Source organism: Saccostrea echinata, unplaced genomic scaffold (genome assembly GCF_033153115.1).
Source record: "Saccostrea echinata isolate AGI-Se365-2 ecotype Australia unplaced genomic scaffold, CSIRO_AGI_Sech_v1 ptg000022l, whole genome shotgun sequence".
NCBI lineage: Eukaryota > Metazoa > Mollusca > Bivalvia > Ostreida > Ostreidae > Saccostrea > Saccostrea echinata.
The window spans coordinates 10,195,628-10,220,374 of NW_026889771.1; the positions used below are offsets into that span (position 1 = coordinate 10,195,628).

The following is a 24,747-nucleotide window of genomic DNA, read 5'->3' on the forward strand; positions in this document are numbered from 1 at the left end:
CTTCTTACGTTCCGTGCCTTTACATGAATATCCTCGTTTTTTAATATAATGCTTGATGTGTATGTACACAATTTATGCAACGTATTTTTTTGTGAACTACGGAAATATAGTTGAGAATGCCTTCTTCTTTATACAAGTGAAAAGTGCTCTAATGGGACATTAAACAACATAGAATCAATCATCTTAATCTGCCATTTCCTTTTCAGTTCCAATAGGCAGCCCGTAACTAGTTTAGTGTATTTCAAAACAGTTCTTTAAGCCTTTGGAAGAAAAAGTTCATGTCTTTTAGGTTTGATGTGGCGCGGTGAACGAGAATCGAACCCGGGGCCTTCCAACCAAAAGGCGAACGCCCTATCACTAAGGTACCGTGACTGGTTGGATTAGGATCAAGTTATAATTCATCAAATTTACCTTAGAATTTTCAGAATTTTTAATGCTCAAAGAGCCCCTCTCCCTTAGTCTGAATTTATTTGAACAATTTTCAAAAGATTTTGAGATGTTTGTGAACAGAAAAACATACAAATTAAACCAGTCTGAGAAATAATGTTTTCGAACAATCAACGGAAAAATTTTTAGTGTATGGTATTGTTGGTTATTCATGACAAAACAAGTAGGCAAAATCATACGTCAAAAATTGTGTCAATTGCACAGGAAAGTAGCCAAGCAACACTTCTTCAAAGCGCATGAGTACACACTTTATTTACACTACACAATTTACACTGTAATAACTATAAAGTTTCAAAATGATGGTGCACAGAAATAAGCGTCCAAAATACTTCATGTATAAAAAATATTATGTTTCAAATAATGCACGTTTCGCATGCAGAATCAACATTTTTGGTCAACTTTTTATCAATTTGCATAATAGTGCTAAAAGTCATTATTGTGCCTGAAAAAGTTACATATTATTTATATCGAAATGTAACAATCAAATAGAAACATGATTCCTCCATTAATTAAAAAACAAAACGCAGTATTCTTGTTTTCCATGCATGTCATTATAAATATTTTGGTCCTCATTTGGTTGTCTCTCTCTGAAGACCAACAACTCAGGGTGCTTTCGTAATGAACAAATTGAACTTGTTGTTCATTAAAAGTTGCTTCTCATAGATTTCCGCACACAAACAAATCTTGTCATCGTCCCACCCTATCCCAAGGTGCCATACTTCATCAATTGAAATATGTGGAATTAACGAACAATATTCGAGCTCAAAAGTCCATTAAACATTTTAAAATAGGAGCAGAGCAAACACGGACCTCTAAGACATCAGAGGTGGGATCAGGTGCTATTGAGGAGTGAGCATCCCCTGCCGACCGGTCACACCCGCCGTGTGCTCCTTGTCATGATCGGGAAATAACGGAAAAATCCAGTATGTAACGGAAAAAATTTAGTGTGTAAATAATGGCCTAACAATTAGTATGAAAAAAGTCAGTCAGCATTTGACATGATAAATTGAATTTGCAGACAAGGTCATTGTATCGACCATAAAACGAGACTGTTGATATTCTTTTTTCATGAACTTGTTTGTCAATAAGTTTTAGAAATTGTTCATACATAGAGCATGCTCTGGCGTATCGAATCAACTGAGAGATATAAACCCTGTATGCAGGTGATAAGGGTATATTGCTGCATAGATAAGGGAAGTTGACGATTGAAAAGTTAAAGTCATCACATTTATCATAAAGCTTTGTTGTTAGATTACCATAAACGTCTTATTCTAATAAAATATCCAAATATGAAACAGATGTGCCAGACTCTGTGGAATCTTTTATCTCACGCTAATAACCATTGTTAATTGACAATACGTCGTCGATATATCTAAATGTTTTCATAACACCTTTGTAATTATTATTCCTATGAAGCAGAATTTATTCAAAAAACTTTTACACGAGAGAGAAAACACTTGCCGAGGCCTTCAACACGACATTCATGACATTATCGACGACGTGTCATCAGTTAAAAATATTACTTCCAGTCACATGTCGACTCGATGTATCCCAGCAGGGATTTATCAGTCCATTCTGGGAAATGCCATTTTTTTCAAATTGGGAAAATTTAATCGACAATTTGATAAAATTGGGAAATAAAGAAAATGGGGAGGGCTTAAAACTAAAGTATAAAACGTAACCCCCCTTTTTTTTACCGACTATTAAAAACCCTTTCTATGCCAACAAAGATAAAATTCCATTTCAGATCTTGCTAGAAAGAATCCAAACAAATTGGGAAAAATTTAACCTATTTTTCATTTGAAATTGCGAAAAATTAAGCCTATTTTCCATTGGGAATGGGGCCGAATTCCGGCCCCCTGAGAAGGTACTATAAATCCCTGCCCAGTGAATTTGAAGACACATGAGAATCTACCCATCCGTTTCATATTTGGATGTAACTGACTACACACGATAAGGGCCGACTAACAACTAAACTGGATGACAAACCAGATGACTTCAATTTTTTCATGGTCAACTTTCTTCATTTATGTAGTGATATTTTGCTATTACAGCTGTACCTGCATATAGAGTGTATGTCCCCCACCTTATTCGATACTACAGAGCATGCTCCGTGTAAGATCTTTCCCAAATTCTATGGTCGTTAAAATGACGTATCTTTTTAGCAAATATAATCTATCATTTGGTCGTATTTTGACTGACATATTTCATACCAAGTGTTAGGCCTTTATTTTTATACTAAATTTGACTACTGAATATTACCTCTACCTCATAAATACAATACATAGGGCTCAAGGAGGGCGTGACGGGGCGAGAAGAAATGTTTACTCCTCCCAGGCAAATGATTCCACCTCTGGAATTTCCGTATTTTATGCCCTGTTCACAGATTCGTATCGTTTGTAGGTTTTTTTTGACATCGATCACTGTTCGCCGTGTTAACCTTTTTCATTGGAAATGCTTTTAATAATGACTTTCCAAAATAAATTTTTCCTACGTGTACCTTTTGACTATCTTTTATAGCTCCAACCTAGCCTGGGGATTATAACATAACGTTTGAATTTACACAAAATAGATAACATAGATAAACATACACATGAGTACGTTTGGAGTTCCTGTTTTTAGAAGAAACTTTTCATTGACTTTTTTCTATTTATTTACTAACTTGTTTATTCATCCTTGTCCCTACAGGGGCATAGACCTTGATGACAGCTCTTCACTTGTCTCTGTCTCTGGGCTGCATGTTTCATTTCTCACCAAGTTATTCGGATAGATCGTGGCTCCACTTCTAGGTTCCGTCTCCAACAAAGTTGTTGCTGGACGCCCTCTTTTTCTTAGTCCTGTGGGTTCTAGTCCAGGACATGTCTTGTGATATCATTTGTGGTCTTCGAAGAATATGATTAATCCAATACCATTTTTAGCTGTTTGATGGTCTGCTATGGGTGCTTGAATGAGTGGTTCTTTTCTACACTTATGAGTTCGACATATATTTTTATATGCATGTATACATATCTATCACCTTAAAAACCTCCTCATAGTGTTATCCCATTCAAGCTCTCAAACAAAAGTGAAGATACTTGCATATTATGACTAATTATGGTCCTGATGGGTTTAAGACTTTAAAAGATTTTTTTTCATATTAAGGGCCCTAAATACACGAAAAGCAAACGTTTTTTGGACATTGAAAAAATTATATTGTATGAAGGTGTAAATATTGATTCAATCTACTTCAACATAGGATACCTGAAAAATTATCAAAGATAATAAAATCGAACAAAAAATCTGTTTACTTCTGTACCAAAAATACATGTAAATAAAGAATTCAAATAATTTATATTGGCCTATTAAAATTAAGAACTGTAATTGACTACTAAATTAGTAATGCAGTTACATTTCAATTTCTTTAATTTTAAATTTCAGATCTAGTGGCCGATAAGGATTCTTAATTCTTGGACTTCTACATAAACACCAATCGTATTGTTGTTCCAACCTCTCCGATTTTTTACATTTCTACCATAAAAAGTCCAAACATAATGTATAAAATCGTCTACTTCTGCATGTCCTTGAAAGTTTAAGTTTGAATTTAAATTTTCCCAGGAATGATAAAATGTGATCTGGTTTACAAGTGCGTTAAATTAGAACTGATCCTATCATGTCACTTCAGTTTACTGGACATCCATGAGAAGGCACTTCAAATGGCGCGACTTTTACTTCTACTGGAACTGAAGAACTTCTGAAACAAAGAAAGTATTCGTTTTTATATCACAGCATGGAGCATGAAATTCAGACAATTAAGTTCTTAATTAAATTTATTTTTAAAATTTTCAAAGATTAGAACCTAACGAAATACTTCTAAAATCAAATGATTTTCTTTTACGATCATGGTTTTCTGTATGATATGTTTATAAGATCTACGTAAAGATTTATGAATCTGGTTTTTAAAACAGTATATCTATTTTTATTCAATGTGGTAATAAATGTAACAGCATTGAAAACTAGAGGCATTGTGAGCACTGAACTCCCATATCGGTATAATGGCAAAGTCCATCTTTTGTTATGGGAAATCCCAAGTATGTGTCCGATCAAAATGTAAAACAGGAGGTGCACATTTGCTTTATGTGATAAAGATTCTTGAGAAGTCATTAAACTTTATTCAGTGGCATAGAAGGAGTTGCGGATAAGAGATGTGTACCCCCAAAATTATAGAAAGAATGACAGTGTCCATGTTTTTACTATTGGAAAGCCCAAATATTTGTCCGATCAAAATGTAAAATAGGACGTGCACAATGGCACTATGTAAAAAGGATTGTGTGATAGTCTGGTTAAATTTTATTGAGTGGTAGGAGGATTTGCTGCAAAGATAATGGTGTCGCAATTATATTGCGTCCTCATAACGTCATTTTATTTTTACGAATTTCATAACTCCCGAACGTCCGAAAGATATCGAGATTCCATTAAAAAAAAACTTTTTTTTTTGCAAATCTTTAATTGTTTCTATACTCTTGTCACTCACCATGTTTTTAATGCGCTAAAAGAAGAATGGGGGTTATAGAATTATTTTTCACGTGGTAGGCTTAAAAATATCATTGAAACAATATAAAGCTTTAAACTCAAATACACAGTTCGCTGCTCTCGCTATAAGCAAATCCATAGTAAATATATGCTAGTGGATGTAATACTAACCTTCTACTATACATTGGTAGAGCCATGTCGGATGCACGGAGTATTATAACATAGGTTTCTCCTCTACATATATTACTCCTACATACAATTGAAATCTTTCCATCGTGTTCAGTTTGAACTAAGTTAAACTTTTCGGCTCCATTGTTGGAAACGCTCTGCATGTCAAATTCGACTTCGCCGTTGATACCAACGTCGTTGTCTGAGGCAAAAATCTGTATATATGTTTGTTTTCAAATATTAAGTATACAAATATATTTCTAATATCTTATAAATAAATGTAAAGAGAAAAATGATATTACTATAAAATTCATTTTAATAGTACATTGTATGTTTGCTAATATAGTACTGTATATGTAATTATTTAGGCATCTTTAAAAATTTAGCATATCAGTAGCCCCTGTATGCGCATGTCTCTAAAAACAATACCAAAGACTGGACAAAGAGCGCTTATTACTTTCTTAAAAAAAATAAACGTCATGATATCATTAAACACAATAATTAAAAAAAAAAAATTACTATAGCCCTTCATCTCTTTATGGATAATGAACCAGAATCATCCATAAGATAAAAGGGGTGAGCAGCATTGAATTATTTAATTTCGTATACCTGTATCAATAATTGATTGTTTATCGAGTAGTCCCCTTCCAGAACATTAACAAAGTACAATGGTGCAGTAAAAACTGGGGAGTACAAATTTGATGCACAGCTGTCGTTTGAATAAGGAGAATCTTTAATGTTTATAACCAAAGTAGCTTGCCCGCGTAATGGCGGAGTTCCTCCGTCAGTCGCCGTAACTTGTAGCTTATGCAGGAAAAAAATGCACATGAAATTATTTCATTGATAGTATAGAAATTTAAGTTAATAAAAATAAATTTTGAGCATCATGCCTAAAGGGGCCTGAACACAGATGCATGCCGTTTTTTCACAATCTTAAATTTCTATTCTTATCAAAAAAATAAAATAACTTCAGTTTAATGAATCGAACTTACACGCAAATTATTAAAATTCAATGACAAAATGTAAGAACATTTTGTCATTGAATTTTAAGAATTTGTATTGGGTGTGTTCAATTTGTTTACTAGGCACACATCACTGAAACGAATTGACAATGCCGGTGTTTGTTTTGTTTTCTAACATTTCTACTCTGAATTTTCTGGATTATAGTTTTAATTTTTTGCATAAATAAACAACAAATTTTCCAATTTTTAAAAAAATATTTAGAACAAATTATACATCGTGAAAGTGCAAGGACGAGTGTCAATCAAACGCGTCCTGAAATTCTTAGTTTTAAAAATTTTCAGATGAAAGAAGTTTGTAAATGCGTTTTTATAATATATCAGTCTGAAATGCTCTAGAAAATGGAGGTCATGGTATTATTACGAACATTTAGAAAAATATAACATCAATCTATGCCCAAGCCCCTTTAATACATGTTACATTTATGTATATGATAAAAATACATTCGACTGATTACAATAAATCGGCTGATTCCAGTTCCTCTTATTGTCTGTGTGAGAAAAATTCGTCCAGATTCAGGATAAATGGAGAAATATCTCTGTGCAGTTGTATCACCTGTTACACTGTACTTAATTTGGTTATTTGGAGCCTACAAATGCGAAATGGAAAAAAATATATCATTATTTGGTCAAGCAAAAAACTTCTAGAGTCAACTGTTTTTTTCATTAGCGAAACAAATGCTAACAATTGAATGAAATGTAAAATATTACGTCATTGAATCTCAACAAAACAAATAGACCCATATCTAAGAAGACACTTGAATATCACGAGTTAGTCAACATGTAGCCTTTTAGCCCATCTGAGACTAAACCTCTAGACTTATTTGATAGGAATTTTACAGTCTTTGCTGAGAAGTTCTGTGAAAGCAACTATTTTAAAAATTGACTGCTTTATGTGTAAAGAATTTTGAAAATATCAGTCATTGTAACTGCTTTGCTCACCCCCTTTGGGCCATTAACCACGGGGAATAAAATGAACAATTTGGTAGAGGGTTCATAGTACACTGTCGTTATGGTAACAGATAATCTTATACCCAATATTAAAGGTATTTAAAATTATTGTCATATTTCATTTAAAATTCAATGATCTTTTTAAATATTTTACCAAATAAACCCAAACCTAGGACCCATAGATTTAAACATATCATTTTAATCATGCAAATAGTTTTCCTGCAATATTTCTAAGAGTAATTTTCAATGGTTTCATTAAAAAAAAGTATTCTGGACAGCAGTGGTTACTAGCTATATATAGATAACCTAACATTCTAAATTTTTTCCCAAAGATACCTCAGTAGACATAAATTCAATGTAAAACTTGAAAGGTAACCTGTGCATCTGCATCTGTTTCTTTGAAGCGATAATGAAAAGAATGGTCACCACTGGGACATCTTCAGAAAACTGTAGATTGGTATTTATACTTCACCAAATCTATTATTGTCCTACCTCATTATCGTTGTCTGTGGCTGTATAGGTGGTGACTTCTGTATTAACCTGGTGGCTGTTGAGGATGTTGACCGTCTTGGATTTAGGAGCTGGGAAAAATGGAGCTGTGTTGATATTTCTAATCACTTTGATGGTGACTGTGGTAGAAGCAGACAATGTGGGTACTCCACTGTCTTGTACAGTCACTGCAATCTGTTTTAAAATAAAAATAAGATAATTGCTCTAGTTATATAATTATATACTCTAAATACCACAACTGTAGCTTAAAATTATGTACCATTACGTGTAATTTCTTATTTATTCAAAGAGTTTAACTGGAATATTTTCAATCAGATGAGAATTCTTCAAAAACCAAAAACAAAATCTGGATTTTTTTGCTGTTTTGCCCCCAGAGACTTAAATACACATAATATACATGTATATATTACATCATATCTTGTAACACCAGGATCCTGCTGAAATGATCTTCCCAGTGTGATCTGTCCAGTTTCTGGATTTATATAGAACCATTCCAGAATATTTTGATTTTGAGTCGGACTGGAAGTCACAGAGGTAATTCGGAATACAAGTCGACTGTTGGCTGTGTTCTGTAATTAAAATTATAGAAGGTAGCTTGGTATGAGGGAAATTAAAAAAAATAAACGTGATATTTCATTACATGCTGCTAATTTTCATGAGTTACTTTTTCTCTTTTGCATTATAAGGAAGGATACTCGTTATCTGCTAAACAAGAATTTGCCTCAAAATCTAAAAAAAATGTGCCAAATTACATGTAAGGGCCAAATTTGTTCTATAAAACAAGATAAACTACACATGATGAAAACATATCGTAATTCTCTATAAAAATTCCAACCTTGGCCTTTTGTTATTGGCCAGGAAGAAGGGGGGAGGGGGTAATATTTGAGTAAAGATGAATCTAGACCACAACTGGATACTCTTAACATATGAAATAAATTGTAACCTTTTACTTCTTTTGCTATGATTTTCAAAATTTCCAACCCTCATTCTGAGGTAAAACTTTGATACCATTTTCAGACACTTGAGTACTCTGTGAATTCGATCATGTTTGAAAAAAAACATGAAAGCATCATTTTTACAGAGATTAGAAATAAAAAAAAAAGATACTCCTCTACATCAATTTTATTTCTCATTCAATGTCCTTGCTTGGGTTTGACACTCTGGGTCAAAAAGTGAATCACTTTACAAGGTACATTTATGCCAAAATTTGACTAAAATCGCCCCAGTAGCTCTGGAGAAGTCACATTTTCATATTATGCTTGTACCTTCAATACACATTTAAAGACAAGCATGGATGAGAAAAGATCATTTTAGTGCATATTTTACAAGTTTTACATACAAAACGAACAACTCAAAGTTTATTTAAGAAAATAAGCAGTGTTTTTACACTCCTCTTTTTGTGGATAGTATTGTACTTAAAATTCAATGATAACCTTGTTAACTGACCTGTGCATCTGCATCTGTTGCTGTAATACTGGAAAGAAGAATGGTCCCCACTGGGACACTTTCCAGAAAACGTAGATTGGAAGGCACGGCCTGAATCACTGGAGGATAATTGTTGACATCCTGTAAAGACAAATTACATGTTTTGATTGTTCGTCTTTACCTATTAGAGTCTTGTGGCAAAAATAAAAGTTGTTGAAACAAGTTCAAATGACAGGGTCAGTTTTTCTTACCTACTTTCATCGATTTCAAAGAAATTTCATTCACTATTAGAAGTTCACTATAACATTGTCAAAATACTGCAGTTCTACACCAATATATTCTATGTCAACAACTATGGATATATGCATTCGATGTTTACAATAACTACTAGTAAATAGTTACTCTAGAAGCTATTATCATGAACAAAAAATAGTGAATGGTTTAATTTATCAAATGGGACTTTCATTCTGGAAAACAAATTCTACTGATTTTCACAACGGAATAAATTGCAACTTTGAAAGTCAAGCTAAAAAAACCCAGAAGTAGCCGATGCTGAAAAAAGGAAGCGGATTAGTTTTCCTTATCTTTTAAATTTTGATTACTTTGTTTCATTTGTAAATCAAATTAATAAAACACCACACCTCTAGATTAATGGTAACGGTTGCAGTGGCATAAAAGGCATTGAAACCTTCTCCTTCAACTGTGGTCACTGTGAACACATAGCTATTTTTAGTCTCATACTGGAGAATTTGGTTGTTTGTTATAATGCCACTATTCTGATTAATACTAAAGACACTGAATTCTCCTGAGCTGAATTTGTAAGTGATCTGATCCACTACATCCTGGTCCAAGGCCTACAAAATCAACTATGTTTTAGTCAATATCATATATAACTGGGATAAATTCCCAATTTAAATAAAAAATACATTTAAATTAAAAAAAACCCTTATAAATAAAAAAAGGTAAATTCTCTATTAGCTCAAATATGATAACAACATTCTTCATTTACTGAATAGAACAAAGCAACAAAGCCATATCTGGGATAATAAATTTCTAAAAGTTAATACCATATATTAATGAATAAAATTACTCCGTGATCGGAAGGTCGTGTGGTCGAATCACGGCCGCGACTGACCTAAGTCGATAAAAAATTAGTGATAACTGGGAGTAGTTAATTGTTCCTTCGCCAAGCCCTCGGCACTTGGAAGTGAAAGTTGCGGGTCCTTCAGATGAGACATTAAAATCCCAGACCCCGTGTAATGGTAGGCGTTGGCACGATAAAGAACCCTCACTGCTCAATAGCCCTGAGTGCCGAGTAAAGGTCTAAACTTGAAGCCTTCCGTCGGTATATGGTGACGTCTCTATATGGGTGAAAAATTCTCGAACGGGACGTAAAACAACATACAATCAATTAATCAATGAATGAATTAAATTGTCCATACCGTGACTTGCACCACAGATGTACCAATCGCCTGTCGTTCAGGAATAGAGCGTACAATGTTAGTCTCTGTAAACAAAGGAATGGTGTCTTGTACATCCTGAACGTTAATGGTGACAGTAGCTGTTCCTGTTCTACTACTAGCTCCTCCATCAATGCCCAGAACCAGAATCACATGGACATTTCTTGTTTCGTAGTCTAATGAAATGGCTGTTCTTATTTGACCAGATGGTAAAATGGTAAATCTGTGGAAATTTCAAATAAATATTGGTGACTCTGGTTTCTTATTTTAAATATTTAAATATACCTGAATTTTTTCTTATCCTGAAATTAGGGCAGCAATGTTTTCTCAAATCCAAAAGCAATAGAGATAAGATACTTACAAACTAGAAGAACCTGTTGATGAGTAGGTTGATATCTGGTAGGTGATATTTGCATTTGCACCTTGATCTGGATCTGTTGCCTACAAAATCGAGTTGACCTTAAAATATTTGTTTAGAGTCAAGAAAGAAAAACAGAATTATGGACTGACTAAAAGGATATATGATATATGCCATCAGACATGTTAATCTAAATCAAACAAACAACTGATTTCAAGGTACTAAGACTGAGAAAGGACTTACTGTAACTGTTCCTACAACTTCATTTGATCTTCCCTCAGGAACAAAAAATGTGTAAGTAACGGGTGTAAAACTAGGGTTGTTATCATTGGCATCTTGGATTATGACTGTCAATGTTGTCTGTGCAGACTAAAAATTAAAATGAAATAAAATTTTCCAAAGAATTATCAGAATGACGGATATATAGGACATTACTTTTTTAAAATCTTAATCATTCCATTTTCAGGGATTAACTAATTTATTTGATCCTTTTTAAAAATAGTTCAATTCACAACATCTTATTTGTTGTTACTGAATGTAAAACTTTTAATGAGAATCTTTATTGATTGCAATTCATTTACTAGTCCGCTTTGATCATGGACTCTAATATTTAAAGTGTACTGAGGTGTAGCTTCTCTGTTCAAAAGTCTTTGGCTTCTTACTTCTCCTCTGAAATTTAGAGTATTTATTTATAAAATTTCAAATGATCATTCTATTAAATGTGTCTTTTTCAAATTTCTACATAAATAAAAGTTGGAAACACACTTACGTTGTCGAATTAATGTTAAAATCATTGTTGATATTTCCCGAGATTATAGAAAAACTTAATGGTAGTCCTTCTGGGTCTCTAGCCTGTAAAACAACATAAAAGATAAAATATGATACATAAACTCAACACAAATGTCTCTAGCTTGCAAAACAACATAAAAGGTAAAATATGATACATAAACTCAACACTGATGTTAATCATTCACCTTAAAAACTTATTTAAAAAAAATGAAAAGGCAAAAGCATATACATGTGTGGCAAGTAAATGAAAATCTGAAATGAAATAAAAACGGTATTGTAAAGATTAATTGCTGCAAAATTGATTCTAGTAATAACTTGACTTAGCATCAACATTGTCCTAAGTTTATTCTTTTGTACCATAGAAATCCAATTCTGAACCGGTAAATTTTATTTTTACATATATATACCTATCTATTAATTGTAGAATATTTTTGTAGTTATATAACATATGTTATACATGTATGTATATCAGCGTAGATTCCGATTTTGGATACGCTAAAATTAAAAAAAAAATCAAGGTACAAAATTTTCAATGATGGGCGAGTCCTTTTTCGAGTGGTGCGAATTGTCCTAAGGTCAAGTTGTCCTGGAGGCGAACTCTCTGGCTTTCTTAGTCAAGCGCAATATTATTTTTCCCCATCGCATCCGGCTTAACTCGCTTGCATATTTTCTTCGTGGATTTCAGGGTCAACGCAATAAGAAAGATATAAATTCATTAGCTCTGTGACATGTTCTGAAAACAAAAGTACTACTTATATATTGCCAAATGTGTGTTATTGACCATCCTTGCATCTAAAGGGGGGAAAAAGTTACTCTTAATTGAAAATCTTATCTTCGATATGATAATTTATAATCCTTTGCGTCAAGGGCATAGGTAGCATATAATGCGATAATTTTCTACCAGACTCGGGGTAATTCGTATGCATTATTTGAACTCAAAGTTATGCTAGTAATGTGTAATGATAAGAAATCTGCATTACTTCAGTAATCTAATGATTATGTAATTATGGAAGCGTATTAGTGCCATTTTGACACTTTTTGTATTTTAATTTCTACACTTTAATCTGTAAAATTTACACTTTAATCTGTAAAATTTACACTTTTATCTGTAAATTTTACACTTTAATCTGTAAATTTTACACTTCAATCTGTAAATTTTACACTTTAATCTGTAAATTTTACGCTTTAATATGTAAATTTTACACTTTAATCTGTAACTTTAACACATTAAAGTGTAAAATTTACACTTTAATCTGTAAAAGTTACACTTTAATCTGTAAAAGTTACACTTTAATCTGTGAGATTTACACTTTAAAGTGTAAATTTTACACTTTAATCTGTAAATTTTACACTTTAATCTGTAAAACTTATACTGTAATCGAATGGTCGTTACATGGTGTTAAACCTATGACATTTGAAAAATTAGTATAAAACTGAGATATTCACGAGGGTTTGGATAAAAGTTTATACATGTAAATATGATAAGTAAGGGCTGGCGAGTTGCTCATGGGCCTCGTAATTTTCCCCGAGCAAAATATCGGGAATCTGATTTCAATCCAGTATATCTATTTAGTACCATAGTAAAGAGCGACGAACAGTTAAAAATATATATCTCGAATATTTTTGTCTTTTTATTTGCAGTTCAGATTGATATTGCAAGTTTATGGGACTATGATCATGCTGTAAAATATAACAGTTAAAATAACGGTCAATTTAGAACGTAACAATAAAGATAAATCATTGAATCAAAGGATATTAATTTTTATGCTGCTCGAAATTAATATAAACTCATATACTTTAATTATTTATACTGACATGTATATACTTTCATAATTAATATATTAATTGGTTATTTAAAAATTTTCAATTCAGTAAGTAATTCAATTGTTGCCCGTAATACATCTTTTTTGTTTTGAACATATTTTATTGATTACATCAAAAGGATTGGAAATAAGTTTTATGCAACTTACAAGGTTCCTCTCCTTATATATTACAATTTGTCATGCAAATTAAAAGAAAAATAATACAATTAATACAAGTGAAAAAGCAATTAAATAAGATATCAACTAGAGAATCTACATGTTTATGTTTATGAACAGAAGCAGAAATACTGTTATTTATCTGTAAAGGCAAATTAACATCACCACATAATAATAGATTTATATCAATAGTATCCAATTCAAGAGTGAACAAGCAATTAAAAAGTGTACTTCTTGCATTAGAATAATTTTTGCATGCAAAAAAAGAAATGGTACACATCTTCATTTTTTCCACATAAACATAAGGGACTATTTATAATGTTTCGTTTATATAGATCATAATTTAGTATACAGTAATGTCTTAGCTTAGTATGAATGATATTGGTGTATCGCTTACAAAAAGAGAAGTATCATGATGGATTTTTAATTTTTGTTATCAAGTTTTTTTTAAATTTATTTTGTTATCAAGTTTATCAGGTACAAAAGAGTTCCTAAATAATTCTAATCTACGCCTCGGAACAATATAATCTTGTTTGTTATGGGTATTGTATATGGATACATGTTCACGCTTATTGGGGACAATATCATGCAAATATCCAGGTACTCTTCCCGTGTGAATATTTTGTAGTTATTTTTGCAATATATCGCCTGTTTTTTAAAGTTTCCAAACCAGTTTCAGAATAAAATGCATCTCTAGACACAAAAATAGGAAGTCCTGTGACAATTTTAGCGGTGCTTAGTTGTACTTTTTCAATATTTTCACAATCTTGTTTAGAGCAGCCATCCCAAACAACTGACAGAAGCATATTCAAGCATAGGTCTGATGAATGTAATATACAATTTTGACAAGTTTTTTCTACCCATTTTGAACTTCAATTTTTTTAATAGGCCTAGTTTTTTTATAAGCACTGTTTACAACACCATTAATATATTCTGACCAACTAAGATTTTGTGACAATAGTAAACCAAAATGGCGATGGACTGGAACACACTCCAGTCTATCGCCTTTAAAAAATAGCTTAGGCATAACAGAAATGTCTTTCTTACTGAAATAAACGACCTTTGTTTTGGATGGATTGAATTTAAGAAGCCACTTGTTTGACCATAGTTCCAAAATATGTAAATCAAGATTCAATTTGTATTCCATATCTAATATATTGTATGATGATTGTTGAAGGGAATTATCATCCGCAAACAATCTACACATTGAAATCATATTTTCAGCAACATCATTTATATAAATGAGAAATAATAGTGGTCCTAAAACAGAACCCTGAGGTACACCTGCAAAAATATCTTTTTTTTTAATGATAACAGATCCTTGTACATAACTTTTTGTGACCTTTGGCATAGATAACTGGAAAACCATTGGAGAAGATCACCAGATATACCATACGTTTTAAATTTCAAAATGAGACCTTTAAAGAATGTTTCCACAGTACATAAGCATATTGCCGTGGCCCCTTTTTCGGACCCTTCTAACATCATCTAATTAACTCAAATCCTAATTATTTTACACCTAACTCATATTTTGTCATCTGTGTGGTACATTACTTGCAAAAACTTACATTGAAAACGGCGCTTTAGTTTTATCAAAGGTAATTAAAATGCTCACTAGTGGGTGTTGATTCCGGAATGCTGCGCTTGTCCGAGCTGGCTTTTAATTGTGTCTCATTAATATTCGAAGTAGGCGTGGCATTTCACCGATCGATTGAAAACATGTAATAGCCTGGCTTCTGGGAACTACTCCACATGATATAATAAAAAATATACACAAAAGTAAACACAAAGAACATGTTTAAACTTCTCAAGAATTAAGCCAGTTTTTTTTTTTTTTTGGAAAAAGGGGGGGGGGGGTGTCTTGAAGATGTACATGTACTTTCTCCCTAAATCCAGCTTTTTTCCCAATTTTTGGTAGGTTCTGGTAGATCCTTGAAGTCGTACAGTAAATAAACAAAATCTTGCAGCTTTCTTAAAAAAACAACAGATGAATGACTGGTTACTTTTGTCAAAATAATTTTTTATTTTTGATAGGGTAAGTTGCGATCGCAATTCAAGAAACGTACTTGGCGTATACGTGGAAAATCAACACTAAATAAACAAGGCCTACTTGTACATGTAAACACACACTTCACATTATTTTAATGAAAAAAAAATATTATGAAAGAAAAACAACTTCTTCTGTATTTTCAAAAAGATTAGTGCCGTATCGAATTTTTAAAATAATATAAATCTATCTCTCTCTCTCTGTACTGAAGTACAGTAAATACTGGTGTACGGAATAACAAAACAAAACATTTTTTGCGATGCTGTAGTGATATTTAATAACTAAAACAGTTTTATTAATTGTATGTGTGCTTGTTTGTTCTGTTTTCTTATTTTTTTTTGTCCCAGTAAGCTTTCCAGTGATAAACAATCTATACTTACTTCTACCCCCTTGTACCTATATTTTTACAATCAAAAAGATTTTGAGGAATGATGCTATTGATAAGATGTAGACTATGCCTTGGAAACACATAGAGCCCCCAAGCGAACCCCTAAATCCAAGGACTAAAACTAAAATATTTAAAATTCCATTACCCTAAATCTGTCAAATATTTCTAATGAATGGTAGCATAATTATTTTTTCTGTCTTCAAATATAGACCTAATAGCTGAACAATATTAATATCCATCGGATGCCACTATTATCATCGTTTCATGGCCGTATCATGGCCCCATAATTTTGCCGATATAGAACACTATAGAAAACATAGCTACCATACACTTGTACCCCTTCAATAATTACGTCGGATGCCCCCTCCCCTTTTCTTGCTTGTAAAGGAATTTTTGATAGTTGATAGTGCCCCCAACTGAAAATGTATGGCTGTGCCCCAAATACTGAAATTGCTTCCTACGGGCATGGGTTTTACAAAAAGAGAAATTTTATACATACCTAAAAAAACTCCTTAATTTGTATATATTGAACTCTTTTGAAATCAATATAGATGTATGTTTTAATTTAAAAAATATTTTGTTAAGAAAAGTAAACGGAATTTAGTAGAAGGGTCAGTCTATTTTAGTCCTCTCCCTACATCAAGGTCAACGTAATTACATAAATTGATATAAAATTAACAAAGCAAAAATGTAGAAAACGTACCGAAAAGAAGGGGTAGGGAGAAAAAAATACTAGTAAGCAAAAATACAGAGAAAAATAAGCAAAATTACGAAAATATATCGGTTTGGAAACAATTCAAAAATGTTAAATTTACTTACAAAGTAATGAATATTTTAGCATAATTTGGCACAACTAAAAATACTAGGCAGAAAAAAATAATTCGATGTTGATAAATTGAAAATGTAACGGTCTGAATTGCTAATCGGAGCTAAAGCCACGTGATTTATTGATTTGTTTTTTTGTATTCACAGTTACCTGAGTCTACAAATCACGAGATAAATTTGAATATTTAACAGGTCATAATGAGGTCAACGACTTAAGGAATCACTGTCTAGTTAGTAGAGTATGCCAGGGCATCAAAGATAGTTGGAAACGTGGGATAATTTTTTGCATAACGGGCGAAGCCCGTTATGCATAAATTATCCCATGTTTCCAACTATCGTTGATGTCCCTGGCATACTCTACTAACTAGACAGTGATTCCTTATATTTCCATTTCATTGTGAAATAAAATTGTAAATTTAGATTTTAAAAATGTAGACTAATAGATTTAAATTACACGAGGCCTCACATGTCAATTTCAATAGTCCCCGCCCACTGATGTGAAACAAAAAGACATCCGCACGAGATTTACATGCATATTAGGCCTCCTTAGCGTCAGACACAAAGACAGCCGAACGAGAATTACATGCATATTAGGCCTTCTTAGCTCCTGAACTTTCGCTTGGCGAAATTTACATTCCGATAGAATGATCAAGAAATCAACTCCCCTAACTTTCAAAGAGTTATCACAGAGAACACAAATAGAAATGGAAATATATGTAAATACCCGTGAATAGTGAAGGAAACGGTCGGTATTTTGTACTTTTTTTCCAAGAAGTTTACCCCGAGCGCAGGCTTGCCCAAAATTCTCCTTTAAATATGATGAATTTCCAACAGTTATACACCTTCTGTCCTTTTGAGAAATTTGTGCAACAATGCGCTCACCATTTATTACTGCTTTAAAAATCGGGAGAACTTTGAATATTTATAATTTCTCGCGGTACGATAGTATAGCGAGAAATAGTTGTCCTAACGACATGTAAATTAATTGTGTGTACCGAAACGGAAGTCTCGTTTATGTATTAGTAGTATTTGTATACTGGGTAACAGCCAATGAAAATAGATTTTGGTAATGACGTGTTTGAATAGTTTTCTTGTAGTGTTAGAGTTCAGTTTCTAGCGCACGCTCTGCCCGAGCAAGTCTAATTTTTGCGGGATGGACGCTAGGAGAATGGAGTTTGCTCAAACTATTTCGGAAGAAGTCAATTTAGCAGTTTCTAGACAGCAAGCAGATATATTGAACAGTTTGCAGACAATGATAGCCTCTTAGCTCTCGAATTTTCAACAAATCTCAACTTCGCAGATAAACAGAATCGAAGAGAATCTCAGCGACCATTACGTTTTCCGGAAGAAAGGCAATGAAAATCAATACAAGCATGAGGCGCGTGTGCTATCAAAACTAAAAGAAGCAAACGAGCATTTCAGTTCAGCCACGGTAAACGAAGAAAATATTGAGTCAGCCAAATCTAGCATCACAGAAGGTATTGAGTTAGTAAAGAATAGACAAAAGCTTATAAAGTTAGCAGACACGTCTCAGTTAGGATGGAAAGTAGTAAAAGAATACGAAACAAATCCTATTGCGGCCGACTCCGACGATGAAAAGAAAATGTATCGAGCCACAATGAGAGCAGAACGGAAGGCCAAAGAGGACAGATATTTGAAAAGATCTTACAGATTTGCACCTTACTTCAAGAGGCCACCTGCAGAAACTTTTTCTCGCATGGAGACGGATGAAAAGAATTCTACAAGCAAGCCAGGCAGATGCTATGACTGTGGGGCGAAGGGCCATTGGAGCCGGGACTGCCCAAGAAAAGAAGAGAATAAGATAAGTGAAAATTTCAATGCAAAAGTTAGCGAATTTGAAAATGAAATTTATCCAAGAGTTGACGAAATTTTTTTTGAAAATTATTAGTCCGGTTGGGCGTTTGAGGTCACAGGTGAGTGAATGGGAAGCTATGGGAGCGAATTAAAGCATTGTTCAATTGATCAAGGTAGGTTATAGAATTCCATTCAAAACTGAACCACCATCGGTAGTATTACGTAATAACAAGTCAGCATTGAATGACAAAGAATTTGTGACAAAGGAAATAGAAAGTCTATTTAAGAAGGGGTGTATTTCAAAGGTTTATAATATTCCTAAAGTTGTCAATCCACTGACTGTCTCGAGAAACAGAAACGGTAAGCCACGCCTAGTACTTGACTGCAGACATATAAATCTACATTTAAATAAATTTAAGTACAGATATGAAGATGCTTCAGTAGCTAAAGAAATGTTAAAAAAGGGGGATTTTATTTTCACATTTGATCTTAAATCCGCTTATCATCATATTGAGATTTTCAATGATCACAGAGATTTTCTAGGGTTTTCATGGGAAGTCGATGGGAAAATTCATTATTATGTTTTTAATGTTTTACCTTTCGGTGTATCTACTGCAGACTATATATTTACGAAAGTTCTGAGAGAACCTGTTAAGTTTTGGAGAGCAAAAGGTATGAGAACCATTACTTTTTTAGATGATGGTATTTGAGCTGAATCTTGTTTGGATAGCGCAAAATATGTTAGCATTTACGTTAAGCAACATTTTAAAAAGCTAGGATTTTTGTTTGCTGAAGATAAATGTGAATGGCATCCTACCCAAGACCGAATATGGTTAGGATTGTTCTGGGATATGGCAAAAGGTAAAATTTTTATTACAGAAGACAGGATTGAGCGTCTTAAAAATTGTTTAAACATTGTTCATTTGAAAGTTATGAAAAGTGCTTTCTTCCAAGTTAAAGAATTGGCAAAAAGTGTGGGCCAGATTATTTCAATGAAGGCAGTTATTAGAAATATTGCCAGACTGAAAACAAGACATTTGTATGATTGCATAATGAGCAGAGCAAGTTGGAACTCAAAGGTAAAAATGTCCGCTAATGCTTTAAATGAAATTGAATTTTGGCGGGAAAGTTTAAATTCTTTGAACAAAAATGGTTGTCTTATTGAAAGTTTTGACGCATCAGATGTATGCAATTTTCATTTATTTTGTGATGCCTCGGATGTAGGCTATGGTGGTCTTATTGAATGTATGTCGGATGACAACGAAAAAATCAGTATCGGAAGTGTGTCTGGCAGTTGGACAGAAAATGAAAGTCAGCATAGTTCAACATGGAGAGAGCTAGAAGCTATTAAGAGGGTTGTCAAGAGTAATATTTTACATTTAACCAATGAAAACATCAAAATTATTTCAGATAACAAAATGTTTCTGGGATTTTACAAGTTGGTAGTAGAAAACCTTACTTGCAAAATATTGCTGATGAAATTTTTAATACTTGTTCAGAAAACAATATTCAAATAAATCCTATTTGGAAGCCCAGGGCAGAAAATAAAAAAGCGGACAGTTTGAGTCGTTTGACAGATATGGATGATTGGTCAATTGATGATGAAATTTTTTATTATTATGAAAAACTGTGGGGTGTGCATACAATTGACAGGTTTGCCACACATTACAACAGAAAATGCATTAGATTTAATTCAAAGTATTGGTGTCCAGGCACAGAAAGTATAAACGCTTTTAACTCTTGTTGGACAGAGGAAAACAATTGGTTGGTTCCTCCTCCAAATTTAATTTTAAAAGTTATAAACAAATTTGTTTCAGACAAAGCAAAGGCAACTTTGATTATTCCAGAATGGAAATCATCTCCATTCTGGCCGATGTTGTTTGATGGTAAAAAATTTAAGTTTTGTTCAGTCTTGGGAATATTTACCAGAGAAAAAGCTAATAACTTGCGGTAAAAGTAAAAAAATCAGTATTTGCCAAATTTCCTCTGGATTTCAAAATGGTAGCACTAAAAATTAGATTTTAATTCTTAAAAAAAAATGGAAAGGTTGACATGTATTTCATGCACATGGTATATGTACATATGAGTGATTTAAATTTTTTTTTATTGATTTTAGGATTAAAATTGCAGTCGTTTATAAACAGAGCAGTACAAGATAGTGGTGTCCCTTTGACAAGTAATCTGGGAAACCTTAGCAACCACATGTCAAAGTATCTTCTGTTTTCCAAAAGTGAAAATACAAATAAAGCGTATATAAGCAGTTTTCAGCGATGGAAGAAGTTTATCAGCGATCATGGATACAGTGAAATTCCAGCAAAACCTGTGCATGTTGCGTTATATATAACCCATTTATTGAATAATGGTGCATCTTATTCCACCGTGAATTCTACAATTTATTCGATCAAATGGATGCACAGTTTATGCGGTTTGGATGATCCAACAGAAAATTCGTTTGTAAAATCACTCCAAGAATCGGCAAAAAGATTAGCTGCAAAACCTGTGCGTAGGAAAGATCCCATCGACAACGATATGTTGCAGAGTTTATGTTCATTGCATAAAGACACAGACGATGTTTTAATTTTAAGAAAATTTAGCAATGATATTGTTAGGATTTGCAGGGTTTTTGAGATTCGACGAGATTAGCTCTTTAAAATGTAGCAATATTTTGGTTGAAGATGATTATTTAAAACTTTTTATTGAAAAAAGTAAAAATGATCAGTTGAGAGAAGGTAACGAAGTGTTAATAGCTAAGGGTGTTACATGCGCTTGTCCATACAATATGTTTTTGCGTTATGTATCTGCAGCAAATATTAATTTGTTGTCTTCCGATTTTATTTTTAAGCCAGTGTTCAGAAGCAAAGGTGTTGCAAAGTTGATAAATAAAAATAAACCCATTAGTTACACAGCAGCAAAAGAAAACATTGTAAGTATGTTGAAATCTGTGGCTCCGAATTTAAATATTGGAATTCACTCACTTAGGTCAGGTGGTGCTTCTGTTGCAGCCAATTCAAATGTTGACTAAAGATGTATACAAAGACACGGTCGTTGGAAATGTGTTTCAAGTAAAAATATTTATATAAAAGATTCAGTTGTTAAGAGGCTTCAAGTATCCAAAAAATTAGGTTTATAAATTTGTTAATCCCCCCGTCTTTCTCTCCCTTTCTTTGGTAATTTTCTAGCGTCCTCTTACAATGCGCTACAATGCATATACTGTTGTTGTTGTTTTGTGATTAGTGAAGTGCAGTGTGGACTTATAATTTCTCGCGGTACGATAGTATAGCGAGAAATAGTTGTCCTAACGACATGTAAACAAATTATGTGTACCGAAACGGAAGTCCCGTTTATGTATTAGTAGTATTTGTATACTGGGTAACAGCCAATGAAATTAGATTTTGGTAATGACGTGTTTGAATAGTTTTCTTGTAGTGTTAGAGTTCAGTTTCAAGCGCACGCTCTGCCCGAGCAAGTCTAATTTTAGCATTTTGAATTTTTTTTTTTAAATTTACATAATTATACATAGGTTTGTAAGAATGAGTCCGCCATTCATTTTGTTTACCTCGCAATTGCTGCGGACTTACAGGTTTTCATAGTTTTTTACACACAAAATTGTGAATTTTTATCTATGGTTTTTCCTGGGCGGCGAGGGAAGCATAGTTGGGTTTACATTTTATTATAATAGTACTGCTCTGTTTGCTGTGAGAAATAAATCCTAGCGTCCTCTTACAATGCGCTACAATGCATATACTGTTGTTGTTGTTTTGTGATTAGTGAAGTGCAGTGTGGACCAATGGAGATTCGTGAATTGCAGTGACCCCTCTTACAAAATACAGCTTCGTTCTTTATTTTTATTGACTCTTAATTCCTGTAATTTCGCAAAGTTGCGATTTAGACATAGAAGAATTGCATTATTCATCTCATGGGCCTATTTTCTGTACTTCATTCTTGCGCATTTACCGGGGGGGGGGGGGCACTTTCTGTACACTAAGTGCAATCATTCTTTGTGCCATACTCTATCAAAAGCCTTTGAAAGATCACACAAAAAAAACCATACAACATGATTTACTTTCATCTATGTTTTGAACTATACTATGATACGTTTCTAGTAATTGATATACAGTTGAATGACCAGGTACATGTAGGAATCCTGCTTGGTATCGATAAAATAAATCATTAAAATGAAAATAATTGTACACGTGTTTAAATATTATTCTCTCCATTATTTTACTGACACACATGTAGAATGTAGTTCAATTTATGCTATATCAATAATTGAACTGCTGAGCGCATCAAATGATTTGCTTATAATGATATTAATATCATATTCATTGACCGATGAGAAGATATGTGTGTTTGATTTGTTCTTCACTTCCACTGAATTCATAATTCTTTCAAATATTCTATGAAAGTCTCACTTATATCAGTCTTACTAGATTGCTTATTATTTGTTTAATATCCATACATATAATATCTGATAAGTAATTATTTTCCACATTTATTGTTAATAAGAAATCAAAATTAAATTTTATCATGCAAGAATCCTGGTCTGTTGGCTTTATAGCTTGTGACTTAAGTTGTATGAAGTTGCAAAATTGATTACGTGAATTAAACAGATTAAATTGTAAATTTTACACTTTAATGTGTAAAATTTACAGATTAAAGTGTAAATTTTACAGATTAAAGTGTAAAATTTACAGATTAAAGTGTAAAATTTACACTTTAAAGTGTAAAATTTACAGATTAAAGTGTAAATTTTACAGATTAAAGTGTAAAATTTACAGATTAAAGTGTAAAACTTACAGATTAAAGTGTGAAAAACGAAAAATAAAAAAAAGTGTTCAAGTGGCACTAATACGCTTCCGTATGTAATGCATTACTTCCTCAAATCTTTAGTAATGCTGGCATTACACGACATTACAATGCATTATTTGTCTTTTTAAAATCAAGAAGGGATATGGAAATTATTATTAAGATTAATGAAATATATCCATTAAAAGTGCATTAAACATTACAAAATAGGAGTAGAGCGGACCTCCAAAACATCAAAAGTGGGATCAGGTGCCATGGAGGAGTGAGCATATCCTGCCGACTGGTCACAACCGCCACGTGCTCCTCGTCATGATCGGGAAATAACGGAAAAATCCGTCGACAACTCAGTGTGTAAATAATGGCCAAACAATTAGTATGAAAAACGTCAGTCAGCATTTGACTCAATGATAAATTGTATTTGCTGACAAGGTCATTGTATCGACCAAAGAACTTACGAAATGATGATTTTAAACGAGACTGCTGATATTCTTGTTTCATCAACTTGTTTGTCAATAATTTACCTCGTTTTACAAATTGTACATACGTAGAGCATGCTCTTGCGTATCGAATCAACTGAGAGATATAAACCCCCGTATGCAGATGATGAAAGGTATATTGCTGCATAAGTAAGAGAAGTTGACGATTGAAAAGTTCAAGTCATCACATTTATCACAAAGCTTTGTTGTTAGATTACCATTAACGTCTTTTTCAAGTAAAATATCCAAATATGAAACAGATTTGTCAGACTCTGTGGTATCTTTTATCTCAAGCTCACCCGGATATATCGTATCGACATAAGAATGGAAATAACCATTGTTAATTGACAATACGTCATCGGTATATCTATATCTCGAGTTGAAGGCCACAGCAAGTGTTTTCTTCTTTTCACGTATAAGATTTTTTTTGGACAATTTTGCTTCATATGAATACAAAAAAAGGTCTGCTAATAACGGGGCGCAATTGGTACCCATGGAAATTCCAATAGATTGTTGGAAGACCTGGTCTCCAAAAACCACATAGATATTGTCAATCAGAAACTCAAGCATCTCTTAAATGTCCACTTCAGAGTACTTGTGTGTACAATCGGAATGTTTTTTAACAAAATAATTTTGCAAATGACCAATGACAAGGTAAGTAAATTTATGAGTCTCATTTTTATTGAAAAAGCAGCTGTCAATGATATCATAAAGGCTGGATTTTAATTTATCGTGGGGAATAGTTGTGTATAACGTTGAAAAGTCGTAAGTTTTT

General features: G+C 32.9%; 1 protein-coding gene and 1 pseudogene across 1 annotated transcript in view; one reads left to right on the forward strand and one right to left on the reverse strand.

The window, feature by feature from the left end:
• The window catches only part of LOC133190387 (cadherin-99C-like), a 241,959-nt gene that overhangs the window by 193,400 nt on the left and 23,812 nt on the right, over positions 1 to 24,747 (reverse strand). The gene's annotated exons all lie outside the window — the stretch shown is intronic.
• Positions 18,029 to 20,849, forward strand: LOC133190596 (uncharacterized; annotated as a pseudogene).